The sequence below is a fragment of the Ovis aries genome, chromosome 9 (assembly GCF_016772045.2).
Source record: "Ovis aries strain OAR_USU_Benz2616 breed Rambouillet chromosome 9, ARS-UI_Ramb_v3.0, whole genome shotgun sequence".
Classification (NCBI taxonomy): Eukaryota; Metazoa; Chordata; class Mammalia; order Artiodactyla; family Bovidae; genus Ovis; species Ovis aries.
The window spans coordinates 38,449,567-38,472,945 of NC_056062.1; positions in this window are offsets into that span (position 1 = coordinate 38,449,567).

The window sequence follows — 23,379 nt, forward strand, 5'->3', positions numbered from 1 at the left end:
CTCTTGGTATTCATGCCTTTGGCTGACACCCATCCTTGACTGTAGACCTGGAACTAATGAATTGTTTTGAAGAGAATATGGCAAAAATGATGGGATATCACTCCTATGATTGTGCTATAAAAGACTATGACATACATTATTGGACTCTTTCCATTGTTTTCTTGGATTGTATGCTTTAGTAAGCAAGCTGCCATGTTGGAAAGATCCATGCGGGAAGAAACTTAGGGTAATTCCTGGCCAACAAAGATCAGAATTCTTCAGTCTAACAACCCATGAAGCACTGAATCCTGCCAACCATGCGAGTAAGCTTAGAAGTGGATTCTTCTCCAGTTGAGCTTTCGAGAGAGACTGTGGCCACAGTTGACAATTTGATCACAGTCATATGAGAGACTCTGAGACAGAGGATCTGTATACAACATTCTCAGATTCCTGACCCTCAGAAGCTGTGAAATAACAACTGAGTGTTGTTTTAAGTTGCTAATTTTGGGCAATGTGTTTCACAGTGATAGGTAACTAATACAGTGGGTGTTTAATTTGTACTCTAAAATTCTGAAATGATCAATCTGTTTCTATAATATTATTTAAGAATGTGGAACACACTTGTGGGTTTGATCCCCTTTGAACTCCAGCCCCTTTAATTATTTATATTTTATGTTGATTCCTCTGGAAGTATTTCAGTTCATTCTCTACAAACCTTTAGTTTTTCTTTTCTTTAGATAAATACTTGCCAAAAATATTTATTGGATTTTTTTTTTCAAATTCAGGAATCAATTTCCTAAAATAAAGGTCTTTACATTTAAATATAATTTTACACCTGAGTGTGCCTGCAGAGTTGAGGGAGAGGTGTATACTTACAAACCTCACAAAACACATTGGTAAAACAAACGTCCAACAAGCAGAGACATGTGTTGCTGTGTTGTGGGTGTATATGTGTGTGGTGTCTTATTTATATTTATTTACTCCCTGAGTGTCTGAAGATTAGAAAACTAAAGTTGGAATAAAGGAAGGGAACCTAAATCATTATAGTGGGCTAAGATAAATAGGTTACTTCATTAGGAAAAATAACAGGAAAAAGTAAGGACCTAGTTTTCAAATTCTTACACTTCTTTTTATTTTTTTAAGGCATAGTATTATACTCCATATATACCAACTATTTTTAAAAGCCAAGTAGAAAATAATAGCCCTTCTCAAGAATTGGACTGTAGGGTAATGCAACTCTGTGATTTCCCCTACTAAATAAACTCATCTGTGGCACCACTCAGTCCTTTCCAGTATCAACTGTACAGTCTTTATGATGTTGACATTTCTTCCAGCAAGTTGGAAGAGTTTCTCTACCAGAAATGTCATATTCCCATAGGAAACACCAATTTTGACTGCATTTTTAAGTTGGGAAGAGTTTGGTCTACACATTCTTCAATCTCCATGAACATGAAAATTGGTTTCTTGAAAGCAAGAAGAGTGCATGTGTAGTGGCTAAATTGTTTTTTCTCCCTCGGGCTAAAATCCCAAGGTTTCTTCCAAGAGGTACAGATTGTTCTGGCTGCAAAATCTTTGAAATCTCATGTGCTTGATATATTTTTAATTTTCCCTTTATACATCCCAATGTTAAAGAAGAAAGGGGGATTTAAAATGAGCAAATTGGAATATTGTATATAGTACAGTACAGGTTTTTTAGAAAAGCACTTCTTTTGAAATATCCAATATAAAATGGAGAAGAAGCTCCAAAGCAGTAAATCTGTAGCTTTGTACATATAAAAGCAGAATGAGATTGGGAAATATAGCTACATCTTTTTCTCACGGCAATTCATTGGAACTATGATCTGTCTTAAAACCAAGAGGAATCTAGTTACTCAAAAAGAAAATATATTATACAAAATATCACTTAAGATGAAGGCCTCTTTGTTCATAGGATGAATATGCAAATCTGATTTCTGCAGGAAGGTATTCATGTTTAATCAATGACACAATTATGGAGAGCATAGTTCTTGACAAACAAGTATATGGTAATAGACATATCTTTGTTGTTCAACCTCAATAAATATGCTTCAGCACTCAATTGACACCTAATTAACAGTTAATTACAGTTTCAAAGAATATAAATTTACATTTGGTTGCGTTAGTTAACTCAGTGCCTTTAATACTTTGCTCTTGGTAGCAGTCTATGTAAGAATTTTACTACATTTATTCCTCTTGCCAAGAGAAATGTCAGAAAGCTAAGAGTTATTAGAGCATTCTAATTGAAATTTGAAAACTAATTAGAATGTGTGTTCCTATTTAGAAGCTGCTGAACTAAAAAGTCTGAAGCAAAAATAAATCACTATATTTATTCTGTAACTGTCATAGATTCTTAAAATTAAATTCGAACGTGAGACTTGATTTACAACATAACCAAAAATATACACCAAAGCACTTTAAACTTCTTCAAAAAAGTTGTGAAGATATTTTTGAAACTAAATAGAAATAAAATCTGCTTTTCCTGGGATAAACTAACAAGTAAAATAGCAAGTAGTAGAATTTTAACAACATTATATGGAAAATATGGCAACACTGGCCAATATCAGCAATTTCATTCACAGGAACTGCATGGGATTAAACTTTTGCAAAGAAAAACTTGGCAGGAAAAATTGTCAAACTCTTTCCAGAAATCAACTGACAAAGAAAACACACACACACACACACACACACACACACACACACACACACACACACACAGAGTCAAGAAAATCCTGGTATCAGTGGGATCTCCCCCAAACTCATACAAAGATGCATGAGCCAAAAGTATTTGATAATCTCTGACAATTTGAGGGTTTATTAAAACACATACCTATATGAAAAAAAACCAATGCTTACATTTTACAACATTGAAAGTGAAAGTTGCTCAGTCGTGTCACACTCTATGCGACCCCATGGACTATACAGTCCATGGAATTCTCCAGGTCAGGATACTGGAAGGGGAGCTGTTCCCTTCTCCCCGGTATCTTCCCAACCCTGGGATCAAACACAGGTCTTCCTCATTGCAGGTGGATTCTTTACCAATTTAGCCACAGGGAAAAAATACTGGAGTGGGCAGCCTATCCCTTCTCTAGGGTATCTTCCCAACTCAGGAATCAAACCAAGGTCTCCTGCATTGCAGGCAGATTCTTTACCGACTGAGCTATATCAGGGAAGCCCTTGGGGGTTATTTATTTTGAAGAAGCTCCATATTTGAACTGGAGAAGGAAATGGCAACCCACTCCAGTGTTCTTGCCTGGAGAATCCCAGGGACAGAGGAACTTTGTGGGCTGCCGTCTGTGGGGTCGCAAAGAGTCGGACACGACTGAGTGACTCAGCAGCAGCAGCAGCAGCAGCAGCAGCAGCAGCAGCAGCAGCAGCAGCAGCAATATTTGAATAAAACAGAACTCCCCTGAAATATGAGATCACTGTACCCTTTTTTTACGAATGAAGTTCAGTCACCTGAGAAAGAATTGAGCCCCCACCTCTAATCCACAGCCTCTCCATTTACAACAATGTTGTCTTGTTCTCTCCTGAGCCCACGTTGTCCCAAGAATTCCTTCAATTTGGCCAACATTCACTGAAGGGTGTCTTCTTGTTACAGGGAATAATAAGTGAATAAAACCGACAGACATCCCTGACCCTGCGGATCCCACACCCCAGTGGAGGAAGGGAGGTATCTGCAAAACAAAACTCAGTTTGCATTAACTTCAGCCTCTCCAGACTGGTTTTCATTTATTCATCCATTCATTGGCCAAACAAAATGGCAGACATGGAGCTACAGTGAGGTTCCATAGCCGGAGAGCTAGGCAGTAAATAAGTCAAAGTAGAGGTAACCAGACGAAAGAGGACCCTTCCTTACCCTGTGTGTGTTAGTCACTCATCTGTGTCCTGCTCTTTGTGACCCCATAGACTGCGGCCTGTCAGGCTCCTCTGTCCATGGAATTCTCCAGGCAAGAATACTGGAATGGGTTGCCATTCCCCTCTCCAGGGGATTTTCCCCACTAAGGGACTGAACCAGGGTCTCTTGCGTTGCAGACAGATTCTTTGTCATCTGAGCCACTGGGGAAGCCCATTTTCTTACCCTGCAAATAGTAAAATCCCAGAGCTTTTCTATCACTACCTACAAGTGTCAATGTGTTTGTGGCTTTCCACATGTTACAGGAAAAGTGATAGAAAGTTACCTTGGGTGGTTGATGCCATCCCCTTTCTTCACTGAAGAGAGCCTTTAGTTCAAAATAAACTGCTGTGTAAAATCAGGATTGTGGAGCTGCAGTCAGATCAATTGCCAGGGCAAGCATTGGCTGGGGCAGCAGCTGGCGAGGGAGACAAGGAAAAGCAGCTGTAGGCACTCCAAGAGTCTGCTGGGGCAAAGACATGCAATCCTGGGGCCAAGCAGGCTGTTGGCAGGGGGCCAGAACTCATTAGAGGAGCTGGAAGTATCACAGGATACCTGGGGAGGGAGGAGACTGAGGAGATGGGGATGGTGACGCATCTAGCGAGATGCCAGAAAGCCCCTGTTCCTGGGCATGGGGTGGGCGCAGGGGCTCTGAAGAACCCGTTAAATTGTAAAGACTGTCAATATCTGAGCTGTCCTGTAAGTGTCCCATCAGAACGGCCTGTGACACTGGATCTCGACTCCTCCCCTACACCGCACCCTCCCTAGGATGGATGAAGGACTGGAGGAGAGGATCAAGGAGAGACAGTGCTACTCAGGGAGGAAAGAGGAGAGTTGGCTGGATCCCCTTCCCCGAGAGCTGGTCTGCCATCTTCCAGAGGTTCAGACTCAGAGCACAGGTGTATTTGTATGTGTGTGTATGTGTTTGTGTATGAGAGAGAGAGGGAGGGAGGGAAGTTTCAAGGTTGATAAGTTTAAAGTATTGAGTGTTATATAAGGCACAGGGCATTAACTTAAGGACCTTGATTTTTCTGTTTTCTTGAAATGGCGTCTGTCTTGCATTTCTCCTGGATGTGCATTCACTCCTACTGTGTAATGGATTCTCTGACTTCATTCTCAATACATAGTATCAGTCAGATTATCTAGCACACAAGTTTCTCCCAGAAGGAAAGTAACACCACCATTGCATTCAGCTAAATGATGCTTGTGTAGCTTGAAATGGTGAATGTGCCTTCTGATATATCCAGCTTCTACACTGGCGGCATATGGCTGATGATGGTTGTGCATGCGTGCAGTCAGGAATGAAACTAACTCATTAATTTAGCATACGATCATGATCAATACAGGCTTCCCTGGTGGTGCAGAGGTAAAGAACCAGCCTGCCAAAGCAGGAGACACAGGTTCGATTCCTGGGTTGGAAAGATCCCCTAGAGAGGAAAATGACAACCCACTTCAATATTCTTGCCTGGAGAATTCCATGGACAGAGGAGCCTGGCGGGCTACAGTCCATGAGATTGCTGCTGCTGCTGCTGGGTTGCCATTTCTTTCTCCAATGCATGAAAGTGAAAGAGAAAGTGAAGTCGCTCAGTCGTGTCTGACTCTTAGCGACCCCATGGACTGTAGCCTACCAGGCTCCTCCGTTCATGGGATTTCCCAGGAAAGAATACTGGAGTGGGGTGCCATTGCCTTCTCCGCCATGAGATTGCAAAAGAGTCAGATATGTCTTAGCGACTAAAGAACAACAACATGATCAATACTGATCACTTCAGCAAAACTGATCATGCAGAAAATGGTACTGATCCTAAAGATAACCAGTGAAAGATTCTACAGGGCTGGGTTTCCACCACTTCGTATGTATATACATGGACTGAACTTTCATAAAGCTCAAAGAGGCCCTGATGCATTTTTAGATCACTGATATTATCTGTAACTGTTTTAATAAGTATCTTGACTTTCCATTACTATGTTATTTATGTAAATTAAAGAAATGGTGTGAAACTATAACAAAGAATGCAATCTCTCTGGAGCTTAGCTCCTGTGACTGACACAGCTGTTAAAACACCCCTTCAGCTTTTATATAGAAGAATCTGGAAATTATCACTTGGCAGGAACTGTCAAAGAAGTTCACACACAGATCCCTGCACCCTTTGGCAAAGTGCTGCATGACTTTGAACTGACCTTGAAATTTATGGCCTGGCATCAATAGTCATTAAACTGGGAACAGCTTGTGTAATGTCTTGATAGTAAGTGGTACCCAGAAATGTGTTAGCAGTAGAAAAAATTAAAAATATACAGTTTCGTTTTAATTCTGATGTAGGGAATGACCTGTGGTTTTGAGAAGTAGTCACAAAGCTGAATACCAATCTCAGGGAAAAGGACAATGTTTGTGAGGCTCCAAGTGTACTTAAAACAGAGACTAACTAGAAGCAGGCTAGTTGTTCTGATTTTCCTCTGAACAGCTGGCAGGCATGAGAGTAGTTGCAATGACTTTCATCAGGTCTCTTGAAAGTTTACAAATTGGCTCTTTCTCCTTTGCTCTGTGGAGCAAAAGGAAGTAAACTTATGCTTCTCTGATATATGAATGAGAAACCACACCCTCTTAATGGCGGTATATCTGAGCCTGAAGGCACTTCAGCCCTCCTTACACAAAGAGTCGTCAAATTTAATTGGACCCCAAGGTAGAACAAGTTAATCTTTAATCCCTGAGTTCCTTGAAAATGTCTAGGCTATTTAGTTTAGTATTTGGTTAGTATGGATTTATTCCACTTCATCTCTTAATGTGTATAAAAATTTGGTTGGGAAATGATAAATATGACATACAATATTAGAGCTTTAAGATTGTCTATTGTTATTGTTCAATCTATCAATCATGTCTGACTCTTTGCAACCCCATGGACTGCAGCATGCCAGGCTTCCTCGTCCTTCACTATCTTCCTGAGTTTGTTCAAATTCTTGTCCACTGAGTCGATGAGGCCAAACATATTAAGATTGTCTACATAACATGAATAATAATGACCTATTAAAAATAAAATGTAATTGGATTATTGACCATTAAGTGAGAAGAATCTGTCAGCTGAACTTGCCTTACCCATAGTCCCTAGTGGAAGGATTGGGTCATTATTTATACAAGTGGCAAGTGATTACCAGCAGCATGTACCATGTAGCTTAGAATGAAGAGTTAAGAGGGGTCAATCAGGTTTCCTCTTCCTGACATTCCTACTGGAACTGGGGAATGAATCAGCCAGACGGAAGCTAAGAGTCATGAATGGGCAGAGACTAGCTGAGACACTTAATGGTTTAAATAGAGGGTGAAGCTCCATGAATTTGTGGTTTTCTCATCTAGAGCTACTGTCAGGGTAGAAATTCCTTCTACTTCCAACTTCCGTGTGACTCAGCCCTAACCTTGGCTTTTTAAACAGATTTATAAAGGATTTTGGAAGAATTGCTAGCAGAAAATACACACCACGAAGAATAAGGCAGAAGGTGGAAGAGCATTGTGTTTTACCATTTTCACTTCTTAAGGAACTACAGTTCTGTACAGTGCTGACCCCAGCATTTCCAAAACTCAAGTCCATAAGCCTGGCTTTCTAAGAGTCAGTCTTATAAACTACAAGCATATTCCCAGAATCTAGCTTGCTAGATTTGGCATCTCCTGGGTGGCTTCTAGGATCATCGTTTCCAAATAGCTCCTAGGTAATCCAGATAGGTAGCCTAAGCCAGGCTGAGGTGCTGATGTTGCCAACCATCTCATTTTGCAGAGAAGATCGAGACCCGCTGTCTGCAAATGTCAAGCCTCAACTGCACCATTAATACATGGAAGAACTCAGGAAGCACTTGCATCTCTTTAAGTACTTTTTCCAACCACCAATTTATTTTTGTTTTACAAATATTTGGAATTATTATTAACAGAATCAACTTAATTCTCAAGGACTAGTGGATTAGAACTTTATTGTGCTGTTAGTATACTTTTCAATTCTATTATTCAGATATCCTTGTTGAGGGCTTATTGAAGCACAGAAACTAACACAAGTTTAAAATATGATTATATAATTATGAAAGTTTAAGACTGGCACATGGAAGAAACAATGTTATTCCACTGAGATTCTCTGTTGCTGCACTCATCTACAAACTTCTGTATATACCTTTCAAAGGGTGGCAACAAATGGAAACAAATAAATAACAATGAAATAAAAATACGTCAAACCTGAGTATTAGCTTTTGTTTGGAAAAGAGCAATTATTAGTCCCACCCCTTCCTATTTTCCACAGAACATGCACTCAATCATATTCTTCCCACAAATGTGGAAAGTTGAAGAGAACACTTCAAACATTCTCTCCATCCCACTTCTAGAGGACAGAGAAGAGAAGTCATGACTCTGACTGGTTAGCAAGGGATATGCAAGGGGCAATGTTTCTATAGTGGGCAGGGCATTCCATCAAAAGGAAATGAAGGTGGATGTGTTCCTGGTTCTCACTGGAATAGGTTTCATCCTAGATTTTCACAGCAGTAAGTAACAAGCTTTTGTGTATGTATACTTATGTGGAGCCAAGTGTCTGAAACCTGCACACAAGGACAGGAAAGTAGCCAATTTCAAAGCAGCACAAACTCTGTTCCAGGCAATGTTCCAAGTATATACAAAAATAAAACCATTTCATCCTTATAACACCCCCATGAGGTAGGTTCTATTATTATCTCTACTTTGCATATGAAGAGGCACAGATGAAGAAATTGAGTCAAGGTGATCTGTTCAGGGTTTGAAAGCTAGATATAGGCTGCAAGACTGGATTTAAAATGCAAGATTTTGGACTTCTAGAGAGAGAGGGCAAGGGGCTCAGTGAAAACTCTCCCCTTCAGAGGCAGATGTTAAACTGGTTGAAATTAGTAAAAAACAATCATTTATTGTTTCCAGAGACTGACCCAAGAGCTTACAAAAGACTAGGAGGCATTTATTCATTAAAACTGATGAAATTCTGTGAAAGCAGTGAGGAGAACAGCATTCAGTAGCTGCTGTGCTCCAGCTTTGTGTCACAGAGCAGTCATTCATGGGGGGCTCTGCAAATGTCCCAGGAAATGTCTAAATATTCCCACCTCTCCTGCTCTGCAGGGAGAGTCAAGACAGGCCCACTGGGGAAGGGCATTCACTTCCCTAGAGTTGTGTGTTACTGGCCCTGGTGTATTTGCAGCCTATGATCACCGGTAGGAATCACACAACCAAGCTCTGGGCTACAGAAGCTCCTCCCTGGGTTGTGAATTTCACTTCTGCCCCCTTCTCCAATTTCCACTCTGGAGCACAGAGGAAGCTGGAGCAAGCCTCAAAGAGTGGCAACACCCATCCCTACCAAGTTTGATGACTGAACTGAAGTGAGGGGCTCAACTGGTAATTCTGGTATTTAGCAAAAATGTATGTCAATCACTCCTAGGCTAAACCAGCTTTTTAATCCTATGCCCAGAATCATTCAAGCCACCAACTATGCCTTTGAGATTACCACCCATGGGTTATCCCACTTGTTAAAATCATGAGAAAAGCTCACATTTGTTGATTTCTTATCCTAACAGTTCACTCCTTACTCTAATGTCGAATCACCTTTCAGATCAAGACAAATGAAATAGCTATATACTAACTCAACGTAATTAGACAAGTCAGTTCAATTCAGTTGCTCAGTTGTGTCTGACTCTTTGAGACCCCATGGACTGCAGCACTCCAAGCTTCCCTGTCCATCACCAACTCCCTGAGCTTGCTCAAACTCATGTTGATTGAGTCGATGATGCCATGCAATCATCCCATCTTCTGTCATCCCCTTCACCTCCTGCCTTCAATCTTTCCCAGAATCAGGGTCTTTTCCAATGACTCCCTTCTTTGCATCAGGTGGCCAAAGTATTGGAGTTTTAGCTTCAACATCAGTCCTTCCAATGAATATTTAGGACTTATTTCCTTTAGGATGGACTGGTTTGATCTCCTTGCAGTCCAAGGGATTCTCAAGAGTTTTCTTCAATACCACAATTCAAAAGCATTAATTCTTTGGTGCTCAGCTTTCTTTTTGGTCCAACTCCCACATTAATACATGACTACTGGAGAAACCATAGCTTTGACTAGATGGACCCTTGTTGGCAAAGTAATGCCTCTGCCTTTTAATATGCTGTCTAGGTAGGTCATAGCTTTTCTTCCAAGGAGCAAGTGCCTTTTAATTTCTTGGCTGCAGTCACCATCTGCAGTGATTTTGGAGCCCAAGAAAATAAGTCTCTCGCTGTTTCCATTGTTTCCCCATCTATTTGCCATGGAGTGATGGGACCGGATGCCATGATCTTAGTTTTTTGAATACTGACTTTTAAGCCAGCTTTTTTACTGTTCTCTCTCACTTTCATCAAGAGGCTAATAAGCTCCTCTTCACTTTCTGCCGTAATTGTGGTGTCATCTGTGTATCTGAGGTTGTTGACATTTCTCCCGGCAATCTTGATTCCAGCTTGCATTTCATTTACCCTGGCATTTCATGTGATGTACTCTGCATAGAAGTTAAATAAGCAGGGTGACAACATACAGCCTTGACGTACTCCTTTCCCAGTTTGGAACCAGGTGATTGTTCTGTGTCTAGTTCTAACTGTTGCTTCTTGATCTACATACCGATATCCCAGGAGGCAGGCCAGGTGGTCTAGTATTCCTAGCTCTTTAAGAATTTTCAAGAGTTTGTTGTGATCCACACAGTCAAAGGCTTTGGCATAGTCAATGAAGCAGAAGTAGATGTTCCTCTAGAACTCTCTTGCTTTTTCGATGAGCCAACAGATGTTGGCAATTTGATCTCTGGTTCCTCTGCCTTTTCTAAATCCAGCTTGAGTGTCTGGAAGTTCATGGTTCATTTACTATTGAAGTAGGCAAGAGCTTCATAAAAAGAAAAAAGGGGAAATGTTGATTAGGTGTAATCAATGTATTCACGAACCCAACAAAAGGTCCTGGTGGAACTGGACACCAGTAGCCTTCATCATGGAGAAAGACACGACTGAGCAACTTCACTTTCACTTTTCACTTTCATGCATTGGAAAAGGAAATGGCAACCCACTCCAGTGTTCTAGCCTGGAGAATCCCAGGGACTGTGGAGCCTGGTGGGCTGCCGTCTACGGGGTCACACAGAATCAGACATGACTGAAGTGACTTAGCAGCAGCAGCAGCAGCCTTCATCAATGGCCATCAGGAGAATGCATGCTTTGATTGTCTTTTTTTTCATATTTTATTCCCCTAGTAACTTATTCTTGCTCCCTGAGATCACTTCTCAAATACACTGTTTGCATGGAAGTCTTTTGGGTTCTGACACCAAAATATGGTGATGTGGGCAGGGTGGGGGCAGGGTTTTTGGTTGCTGGAAGAGGTGCTTGATTAATTATGTAAACACTATCGCTTTGGGGACTTCTCTGATGGCTCAGATGGTAAAGAATCTGCCTGCAACGCAGGAGACCTGGGTTCGACTCCTGGGTGGGAAAGACCCCCTAGAGAAGGAAATGGCTACACACTCCAGTAGCCATTACTTGGAAAATTCCATGGACAGAGGAGCCTGGCAGGCTACAGTCCATGGGATCACAAAGAGTCAGAATGACTGAGTGACTTAACACTTTCACACACTCATACACACACACATATACACACACACATCGCTTTGACCCTGGAACATAATTTTATGATGTGTTCCCCAGATCCAATCTGAAATATACTGTTTACTATTTATTCTTTATTCCTCCTTTGATTTTTATCTTTTGTTTAGAAATAAATGTTATCAATTCTTTTTCTTTTACCTTACACAGATTCTTAGTCTCAAAGTCAAAATTTCAGAAGATGAGGCTGTGCCATTTCCTTCTCCAGGGAATTTTCCCCACCCAGGGATCTAACCCAGGGATCGAACCCAGGTCTCCCGCATTGGAGGCAGACGCTTTAAACTGTGAGCCACCAGTATGGAAGACAGATAATGTCCAAAATTCTAGCTGCTAGAATAACTGAGTGGCTTTAAATATGAGCATAATGATGGTGAGATTTATCCCTCTATAATGGGGAACCACCAAACGTTTTTCAGGAGTGGAGGAATTTGTTAATAACCTCATATCCATTAACCTGCTGGTGATGTCGAAGGTGAACTGATTTCCCAACATTGTAAATACACGATCACCTAATTGGACATAAAGGATCAGCCTTCTAATTTCTGTTCCAGCTTTTGGATGCAACTCAATATAATGTATACTCAATATTGTATCCAATTTGAAGATACTATAAATATTTAGTTAATTGCTCCTTTTGATTGTGTATAATTTTTATATCATTTGTTTATATAACATAAATTTGTCCATTCTGTTTGTGTCTTGATTTTGAACTAAATTAAACTTATCATGTAGAAATTCCCTTCATATGATATTCAATCAGTAAACTTACACAGAAGGCTAACCTAACAGTATTGTAATAATTTGAGTACTTGTAATAATAATGCTTTCTTAATGTATACTGATCACTTTCCACACTTAGGTTTGTTACCTAAATCCAAAGGCCAAATTATACTAGGAACTTCAATAAACAAATCTTATTCTAACATAATTTTTAAATAGATCCTTTCATTTTCTGAGACTTAAGAGCTAGGATGCTGAGGCTGGTATGCTAAATATTGTATTCTGTACTCCATTTAGACTTTGATTTGGATTTAAAATTCAAAATCACTTCCATCATTTCTGTCCTTGTGAGTGTGTGCCTGTGGGGATATTAAAATAGAGAAAAAGCTACTTGGAGAGATGAAATGATTGGATTTGATGCCTTAGGCCAGAAACCTCATTTTGCTTATGTTAATATGTAGAACTTTCTGCACTCCAATTCATGGCCAGTAAATGCTTTTTCTTGATTTTGTAAAATTCAGCATTGTATATCCTGGTTGAGAACCTTATTTCTTTTGTTGCAAATAGTGCTAGCAACCAATCTCAATCTCGTTTCTATTACCATAGCTCAATTATAAAGTGGTTACACACGGTTATTGAAAATCTAAACCTATATGTTGCTTTCCCTAGTGTCACTTTATTTAAGATTGCAGATGGAAGCTATTGTAATCTTAGGTAAATCAGTAATTAACTTAGCACAAAGACATAATAGAGAGATGAAATCATAAGACCTAAGAGGCCTTTTTAAAGAAGAATTCTTTTTAAAGAAGAATTTTAATAAATATCTAGCAGAATATAATCCTTTTCAAAGAAGGGCAAATAGTGCCCCAGTATGAGAGGTTAACATTAAGAAGACACTTTTGTTAATATTACCTTTAAATTAAATAGTTAATTTATCCATTTCAACAGATGGATTAAAAATTCAGTCAAAAGGCAGAGATGGTTAGACTGGATTAAAAAAAAACAATATCCAACTCTCTAGAGCTTGAACAAACTCTGAGAGATAGTAAAAGACAGGGAAGCCTGGCATGCTGCAGTCCATGGGATCACCAAGAGTCAGACACACCTTAGCGACTGAACAACAACTCTATAGGAAACAAGCGGTAGAGTCAAAGATACAAATAATTTGAAGTAAAAGGATATCATGCAAGCTGGAAGAGAGGTGGAGTGTTGCAGTAGTTTCTGACAAATTTTAAAATAAAAATATTAGTAGAAATAAAAGGGGGACTTTTTATAATGATCACAGAATCAATCCATTCATCAGGAAAGACCATACTCTAGAACATTAGTCTTAACAATTTGAGCAGATTGATATAGTATCATAGAAACAATTGAACATCTATATGCCAAAAGAAATGAGTCTAGATACGTCTTACACATATCACAAACATTCCCTCAAAGTAAGTTATAGACCTAAATGTAAATACAAATTTAGATGACTTTTGGTTTAACAGTTTCTAGATGCATCACTAAAAACAGAATTCAACTTTACTAAAGCTAAAAACTTCTTTTCTGTGAAAGACACTCTTAAGAGAACGAAAAACACCTCATAAAGCACTTGCGTCCAAATTATAAAAATAACTGAAAAACCTAAGAATAATAAAATAATCATATTAAAAATGGACAGATGACCTAAACAGATGCTTCATAAAAGAAGGTATGTTGTTGGTGTTTAGTAGCTCAGTCACGTCCGACTCTTTTGCAACCCCATGGAATGTAGCCCTCTGATCACCTCTGTCCATGGGATTTCCCAGGCAACTATACTGGTGTGGGTTGCCATTTCCTTCTGCAGTGGATTTTTCCTGATGCCAGGATTGAACCTGAGTCTCCTGCATTGGCAGGTGGATTCTTTACCACTGAGACACCTGGGAAACCCAAAAGAATACATACAGATGGCAATAGCCTGTGAAAAAATGCTCAACATCACTATTCATTAGAAAACTGCAAATTTAAACAAGATCTACTATTCACCTGTTAGAATGGCTAAAATATAAAAAACCGACAATACCAAATGCTGATGAGCCTGCAGAAGAACAAGAATGTACAGGCATTGCTGGTGAGAACACAATTTGAAAGTCTTTTAAAAAGTTACACAGTCTTTATTATATGCTCTAGTAATAAGGCACCCAATTATTTTTCCAACTGATTCTGAAAACTTATGTCTACATAAGCCTGCACACATGTGTTTACAGTAGCTTTATTCATAATTGCTAAACACTGTAAACAACCAAAATGTCCTTCAATAGGTGAAAAGATAAACAAACTGTTGTATATCCATACAAGGGGAGAGCTTTTAATCATACAAGGAAATGAGCAGTCAAGCCATGAAAAGACATGGAGGAATCTTAAATGAATATTAATGAGTGAAAGAAGCTGATCTTGAGAGGCAACATACTGTATGATTCCAATTATAGGACTCTTGAAACGGCTAAAAAAAAAAGAAACAGTACACGGGTCAATGGCTACCAGAGGGTGGGGGGAAGGGGAGAGGGATTAAATAAGAGAAATATGGGGATATTTATGGTAGTGAAGCTATTTTGTGTGATACTGTAATAGTAGATGCATGGCTATGAGAATTTGTCAAGAGACTCTCTTGGTTTTCCAGTGATTAGGACTCTGTGCCTTCAGTTCAGGGAACCTAGGTTCCAGCCCTGGTTGGAGAACTAGATCCCACATGCCTCAAATAAGAATTTGTGTGCTGCAACTAAGATTTGGTACAGACAAATAAATAAATAATAAGTATCAAAAATTTTGTCAAAATCCATAAAATCTTACAACACAAAGAGTGAATATTAATTTACCCAAGTAAAATATTGTGTGTGTGTGTATGCTTATGTATTACGCATATAATTTAGAATTACGGGTAGTCCTAGGAAAGAACGCAGACTGTGACCGCAGAATCTAACTGTATTACAGAGATATAATGCAACCTGATGAAAAGTGTGAGAGAAAAAAGATGCTAACTTAAGTAACTTTGGGAATGAATAGAATTCATAAGACTAAGGCCAAAAGGACTACACAAAAGTACTATACCCTAGCTGATAAAGTTGTGTCCTATGTGGATAAAGGTTAACAGTACTGATAATGCTGTACAGTGTACTGGAAATGAATGATTAAGTAAATAGATGGTAGATGTCTGGAGCCTGATCTCTCACTGTTCGGATAGTCTTTTGAGGTCAGTATTCCATGTAGTGACCTTTCCCTACATCCTGACTTATAGAACAGTCTTACCTTCTTTTTGCAAATTATCGAAATCCTCAGCTTTGTGTTAATAAAGTTAATGAATGACCAATTCATAACTACTGTAAAGGTATAAGAGAGGCTAGAGTACATGGTTTCTAACTGCCTTCTCCTTCATCTTTTATTTGAAGCCATAAATATATTTGAATAGTGGAGAGAGAGAAGACCTGTAGGTCCTGTCACTCTGCACATTCTAGAGTTAATGGTTTAAGCTGAGCACTTTTTGTGCCAAAACATCTCTTGGCGTCCCTGGATTTATAAATAAGATACTTGGATAGTTCACTATGGGGATCTTCCTTTACCCTCTCCAGAACTGAATGTGCTTGTTTTCTTCTGTAGGACTTGCAGTCTTGACAAAGTTTTGATTTAGAGGTGTGAGCAGGGAGCACCCATTTCACTACGCCCTCAGGCTGAATTGGATCAAGAGAAATAAGTGATCAGTCCAACAGCTGGCAACAGAGAATCTAAGTTACTGTTTCTCAGGAGAAAATGTCAAGATGGGTCCCTACTCATGAATTTAATAGAAACCCAACCCTCACTTTAGGAAAGTAAGAAAACTCATACTCACAAAAGAAAAGGAAAAGTACAGCTCTCTAATCTTTATATCCATGTCACTCTCATTTGTTCTAACTCACATTGAGCTATCAAATTTTGTGGCAAGCCATAAACTTGTTGAGTCATTAGGCTGCCTGGTTAATGGAGGAAAACTAAATTCCTGTTTCTGCATAATGACACTTATTCACTGTAGACATTTGCATCACTGGGAAATGATAAAACCTCATCCTTCATAATGAAGTTCTGGGCTGACAAAGAGGAAAATATAGTGTTGTGGGACAACTATGAATATAAAACAAGCTTAATAAAGAAATAGTGACAAATTATATTATGCAAAATGTAATGCAATAAAAAATGTTACTAACTCATTGGAAATGTCATAAATAATCTAAATAGTTTTTGACTGTCAAGGCCTTGAAAAATATATTCCTTTAAAAATTAGGTGCAGAAGAGATGTCAATTTAATTGCCATCATATTTTGACAAGCTTGGAGATCCCGTTTGGCTTATTTGCTAAATTTAGATAGTTGCTCAACTTGAAATGAAGGCAGAAACACAATTAACCAGTTTTGCCATTTAATTGTTGATCTGGGGAGGAAGCTGTCAGTACTCTTAAGCTACAGGATCACTGCATGGTGTCAGACCAATATTTGGATAAAGTTGTAATCAGCGTAGACAAGTACATCTTCACAATCTAGGCTAAGTCTTAGATTTTGAATTTGAACACCGAGAAAAGACAATTGTCAAATTTGTAATCTTGCTAATAATTTGTAGCTTCTGAAAAACCTGTCACTAGCCCTTCTTAAGCAAGCTGACTGAGCCTCTGGCTTAGAATTGAAGGACTTACATGCTAGAAGGTAATTATTTCTCTTCTTCTCATCAAGTATTTGCCACAGAATAATCTACTCTTGTTACCATTTGATATCTTATAGGTTTCTTAATTCTGATTTTATTGGTAAAGGATGTGCTTTCTCAGCTAGGTTACCATTCTTCAACACATTTTTTTTTCCTTTTTTCCTATTATCTTTTATGTTTTAAAGATTGTTAACTGATGATTAAATGAGAAGCTAAGAAGTAGAGACATGATTCCAATATCTATAATGTTTTGAAAACCATTTTTCTTTTGCTATAGTTCATCAGAAGCGACAACATATGCACCCTGCTCCAGTATGCCAAGGATGAAGACCCCTGCCCCCACCAAAACAAGAACTAAACTAAGCCTGTCTTTTCATGCTGCTCAAAATGCAGAAAGTAAAGAAGAAAAGAATCACCATTCAGTTCATGGTACAATACCTTAATTTTTTTTATCAGTTCTCTGTCTTAGTGTACTCTGTAATTAAAAATATGACTTATATAGGAGCTGTTTCTTTCCAGGATAAAGCATTGAACACTGCATTCCACAGCAGAAGTTCCACCATCCAACCAATCACAGCTTTTCACTTCCCACTAAGCCTTCTCTATACCGCCCTCCACACAGCTATTGCCAGTTCATTGGACTCGGCGTGTAAGAAGCCATCAATTTGCCATTTGGCTCCAGGGAGTACGTTGCAGTCCCAAGTCAAGTATAATCTTTTAATTTCCTTTGAAACCCGAGTTGGCTTTGAAATGCATACATATATATGTATGTGTGTATATATATATATTATATGTAACATATATATGATATATATAATATATCCCATTTTGAATTTTTTGAAATTTGATATATATTTTCCAAAGAACAATTTAAATTCTTTTCTTGTAATTCCCTCACTTGTTTTTAGTGTGTTTAAAAATATTTCCAGAGTTATTGATTATATTCTCATAATTTTCCTGAACCATTGTCATTGACAATTCAATCTTCACACTATTATCTTTGTACAAACTCAGAAACAGCTCTGGATCAACTTATTAAAAATAATTGATACATCAAGTTCATCTATTTCTCCAACATGAAGAATTAAATGCAAAACTATTGTTTTATAAGACATTCCTAAAACAATGAAGAGACAGTCACTGGTCGGGAGAAAATACTTGTAAAAGGCATATCTGATAAAATACTTGTAACCAAAATATGCAAATTACTCTTAAAATTCAATGATAAGAAAACAAAAAAGTGTATACCTATGGCTGATTCATGCTGAGGTTTGACAGAAAACAGCAAAATTCTATAAAGCAATTGTCCTTCAATAAAAGATAATTTAATTTTTAAAAGCTGGGCAAATGTCTGAACAGACAGCTCATTAAAAAAGATATACACGTAGCAAAGAAACACAAAATGATATTCAACATTATTTTTCACTGAGTTGTAAATTAAAAGAACAAGATTCCACTACATATCCACTAGAATAGTCAAAATTCAAAGTGCTATACCAAGTCCTAATGGAGATATGAAGCCAAAAAAAAAAAAAAATCTACTTTCATTCATTGTTGGTGGGAATGTAGATCCTACAGCCACTTTACAAGACAGTTCGTTAGTCTCTTACAAAACACAGTTCTAGTGTAGGTATTTATATACCCAATTGTGTTGAAAAATCTATGTTCACAAACAAACCTGTGCACAAGGTGCTTAGAGCAGCTATTTATTCATAACTTCAAAATTTGGAAGGAGTGAAAATGTCCTTTAATAAGTGGGTGGGTAAATAAACTGTGGTACATCCATATGGTGAAATATTATTCAGTGCTAACAAGAAATGAACCATCGAGCCACAAAAAGACAAGGAAGAAACTTAAGCACATATTACTAGGTGAAAGAAGCCAGATGGGAAATGTTACATAACACTTGATATTAACTACATGATATTCTGGGAGAAGCAAAACTATGGGGACAGTAAAAAGATCAGTGGTTGCTAGAGGTTATGGGGGAGAAAAAGAGGGGTGCATAGGAGAAATTCTGGGGACTTTTGAGGTGAATAAAATTATTCTGTGTGACACTGTAACAATAGATACAATTATGCATTTCTCAAAACACATGGAAATGTACAGTGAACACTAACAGAAGGTGTGGGCTTTCGTTAATAACAATTTGCCAATATTAATTCATTAATTGTGACAGATATGTTCCTGTTTAGTTTCCAAGTCATGTCCAACTCTTTTGTGACCCTGTGGACATCCTAGATAAGAATACTGCAAGGAGTTGCCATTTCCTTCCCCAGGGGATCTTCCTGACCCGGGGATTGAACCTATGTCTCCTGCATTGGCAGAGGTACCATACTACTAATGTAAGATGTTGATAATAGTGGACAATGTATGTAGTGGGTAGGGAGAAGAGGTGACGGGGACTCTAAACTTTCTGCTCAGTCTTTCTACAAACCTACAATTGTCTGAAAAAATAAAGTCTATTAAAACAACAACAAAACCCCCAAGTAACTGACACACTGTTTTCTTGATGCCATGATTATTATTTCAGCTATTTCTCCAATGTGGTTTATATTATTTTTATTTATCTATTACATCTTGTCCTATTTTAAGCTGCAAATTTGTATGCACAAAAATCATATATTTTTAGTGTTGCTAAATATTGCTTATGTATCATTCTTCTTGGGCCCAAAGATTTTAGTTCTAATTATTTATAGTTTTTCATATGCAGTACACAACTGTGACAATATAACTTAGGTACATAAAATATTTACAAAGAATATGCAATCAGAAAATATCAAGCAACTGTAATTGACTTCACCCTTGAGCTTCCTATCAGATTGAGAATTTTGTCCTTACTGACTGATGCAAAGTGATGTACAATCACATGTGATTGACTGGAAATCATTTATATTTTGGAATTCCATGCTCATTTATATGAGGACCTGCCATCCCAGTGATAGTACAGCTGATGGCAATGATTAGCTTTGCTTCTTGTGGGCAAGTTTGGCCCTCAAAGAGGTCATGAGAATTGTAAGTCCACATACTATAGGATAAGTGGCATTATTGTTGCTTGCTGGATAGTAATAGCTAACACTTGAGTACTTAAAATACACCAGATATGGACAGAAGACTTAGCATGTATAAACTAATTAATCTTCACAATAGTCCTATGAGGTAGGCGTTTTTGTTATTCTCATTTTAGAGATGACAAAACTAAGTCATGTAAGTTTAAGTAACCTGTAGGTATAAGCCAAATATATGGTTAAGATTGGGGGTTCAAATTGTAGACAAACCTGGGCAGACACTCTTGGCATTCATACCCTTTTCTATGCTTCTCTTAATAATAGAAAGTGTTGATGCAAATGGTGAAACTTTCATTTAAAAAAATACACAAGGCTTCCCTGGTAGCTCAGTGGTAAAGAATCAGTTCAGTTCAGTTCAGTCACTCAGGCATATCTGACTCTTTGTGACCCCATGGACTGCAGCACGCCAGGCCTCCCTGTCCATTATCAACTCCCGAGCTTACTCAAACTCATGTCCATTGAATTGGTGACACCATTCAACCATCTCATCCTCTATCATCCCCTTCTCCTTCCACCTTCAATCTTTCCCAGCATTAGGGTCTTTTCAAATGAGTCAGCTCTTTGCATCAGGTGGCCAAAGTATTGGAGTTTCAGCTTCAATATCAGTCCTTCCAATGAATATTCAGGACTGATCTCCTTTAGGATGGACTGGTTGAATCTCCTTGTAGTCCAAGGGACTCTCCAGAGTCTTATCCAACACCACAGTTCAAAAGCATTAATTCTTCAGTGCTCAGCTTTCTTTATAGTCCAACTCTCACATCCACACATGACTACTGGAAAAATCATAGCCTTGACTAGACGGACATTTATTGGCAAAGTAATGTCTCTGTTTTTTAATAAAACCGTCTAGGTTCATCATAACTTTCCTTCCAAGGAGTAAGTGTCTTTTAATTTCATGGCTGCAATCACCAACTGCAGTGATTTTGGAGCCCCCCAAAAATAAAGTCTGACACTTTTTCCACTGTTTCCCCATCTATTTGCCATGAAGCGATGGGACTGGATGCCATGATCTTAGTTTTCTGAATGTTGAGTTTTAAGCCAACTTTTTCACTCTCCTCTTTCACTTTCATCAAGAGGCTCTTTAGTTCTTCACTTTCTGCCATAAGGGTGGTATCATCTGCATATCTGAGGTTATTGATATTTCTCCCGGCAACCTTGATTCTAGCTAGTGCTTCATCCAGCCCAATGTTTCTCATGATGTACTCTGCATATAAGTTAAATAAGCATGGTGACAATATACAACCTTGATGTACTCCTTTTCCTTTTTGGAACCAGTCTGTTGTTCCATGTCCAGTTCTAACTGTTGCTTCTTGACCTGCATACAGATTTCTCAAGAGGCGGGTCAGAGTGTCTGGTATTCCCACCTTTTTCAGAATTTTCCTCAGTTGATTGTGATCCACACAGTCAAAGGCTTTGGCATAGTCCATAAAGCAGAAAGAGTGGTAAGAATACGACTGACTGCCAGTGCAGAAAAGATGGGTTCAGTCCATGATCTGACAAGATCCCGCATGCCCTGGAGCAACTAAGGTCATGAGCCACAACTACTGAACTGTGCTCTGGAGCCCAGAAGCTGCAGCTACTGAGTCTTATCTCAAAATACTTTTTTTCTTTTTTTTTTTTAATTTTAGTTTTTTATTTTTTAAATTTTAAAATCTTTAATTCTTACATGCATTCCCAAACATGAACCCCCCTCCCACCTCCCTCCCCATAACATCTTTCTGGGTCATCCCCATGCACCAGCCCCAAGCATGCTGCATCCTGCGTCAGACATAGACTGGCGATTCAATTCACATGATACTGAAGCCCATGGGCCCTAGAGCCCATACTTATCAACAAGAGAGGTCATTGCAATTAGAAGCCCATGCACTGCAAGTAGAGAGTAGCCTCCAGTTGCTGCAACTAGAAAAAAGTCCATAGTAAAAGTAATTAATTAAAAAAATACACAATCTAGTTTGTCTTCTAACTTTGGACATCTAATGCTCAGAGCATTCCTGGAAACTTCACTTACTGACCTTGCTTTTGTCTTGTGTCTACAGAGGCAAAGCAGATGGTGATCTTAGTTACTGTATGACTCACAGAGGTTCTGACCCCTAGAGTACTTGGTCCTGAACTTGTTGGTGATGCCAGGCACTTGCTCTAGACCATCTCTATGTGTCTGTGTGAACAGACCCTGTCCAAGGAGAGTTAACCTTCTCCTTCTCCTATGCTCCTGGAAGAAAAACAAGATCACCAGATACTGCAGAGAAAAGCCTGCAAGATTGTGTGGGTGAGTAGACAAACCCATGGGAACCATGGGTACAGAAAAACACAAAAGAAACCATTTATTTATTGGTTGAAGCTATGGTTTTTGGTTAATACTTCTAAAAAAAGATTCACACTGAATTTTTGTTTGCCAGGCTTATTCTTTGTAAGCTATTAGATAGTCTACAGTTTTTACAGATCGCTGGCTCAATATCAAACAAATGTATACGGCAGAGACCTTTTCATAAGACTGAAGAGATTGAAATTCTTTTTCATGATAAATTGAGAGAAACTGAAAAACAACTGGGAACAAATGCTGCAACTTTTTAAATCTGAAGTTCATGGATTTCTAAATGCAATCTTCTCCGCTTTCTTGTAGCATACAAAACCTACATTGAAATGTAAGGGAGGTGGCAGTTTTGAGAAAAGATTAAAGATCCTATGAAACCAATGAACAGCAACAGTCTTTGTACAATTATTTTTCCTTTCTCCCCATAAAATGCATAATGAGGTAAATTTATACCTATCAACTCCCTGCAATTTACTTGAATTGAGTTATAAGATTTCTAAATGGCAAGAGAGATGCTTAACTGTAAAGATACTAATCTACTTTCCATAAATTTTAAAACTTAAGATCACATTCTCTTAAGAATGAATCTGAAACAAAAAGACAGGATTTTTTCTCTTCTTTTGTGGGTAAAGGGAGAAGAATATTTTGAATATTAAAGAAAAGAGATGTTTGGAATCTTAAATTATAAAATGAGATTATAACAAGTTGGTAACAAGAGGAGAAATGAAGACTCTTTCTCCAATCTAAGACTCTTTCCCCTTCTATTCCAAAATAGTCCATTCTAGACTTGGGCTTCCCTGGTGGCTCAGAGGTTAAAGTGTCTGCCTGGAATGTGGGAGACTCGGGTTCAATCCCTGGGTCAGGAAGATCCCCTGGAGAAGGAAATGGCAACCCACTCCAGTACTCTTACCTGGAGAATCCCATAGAGGGAGGAGCCTGGTAGGCTACAGTCCATGGGGTCGCAGAGAGTCAGACATGACTGAGCGACAAACTACTACTACTAGACTTGTCTAGACTATAGTTTATATTAATCATCCTTGATGTTCCTCATAGAAGTGACTGTAT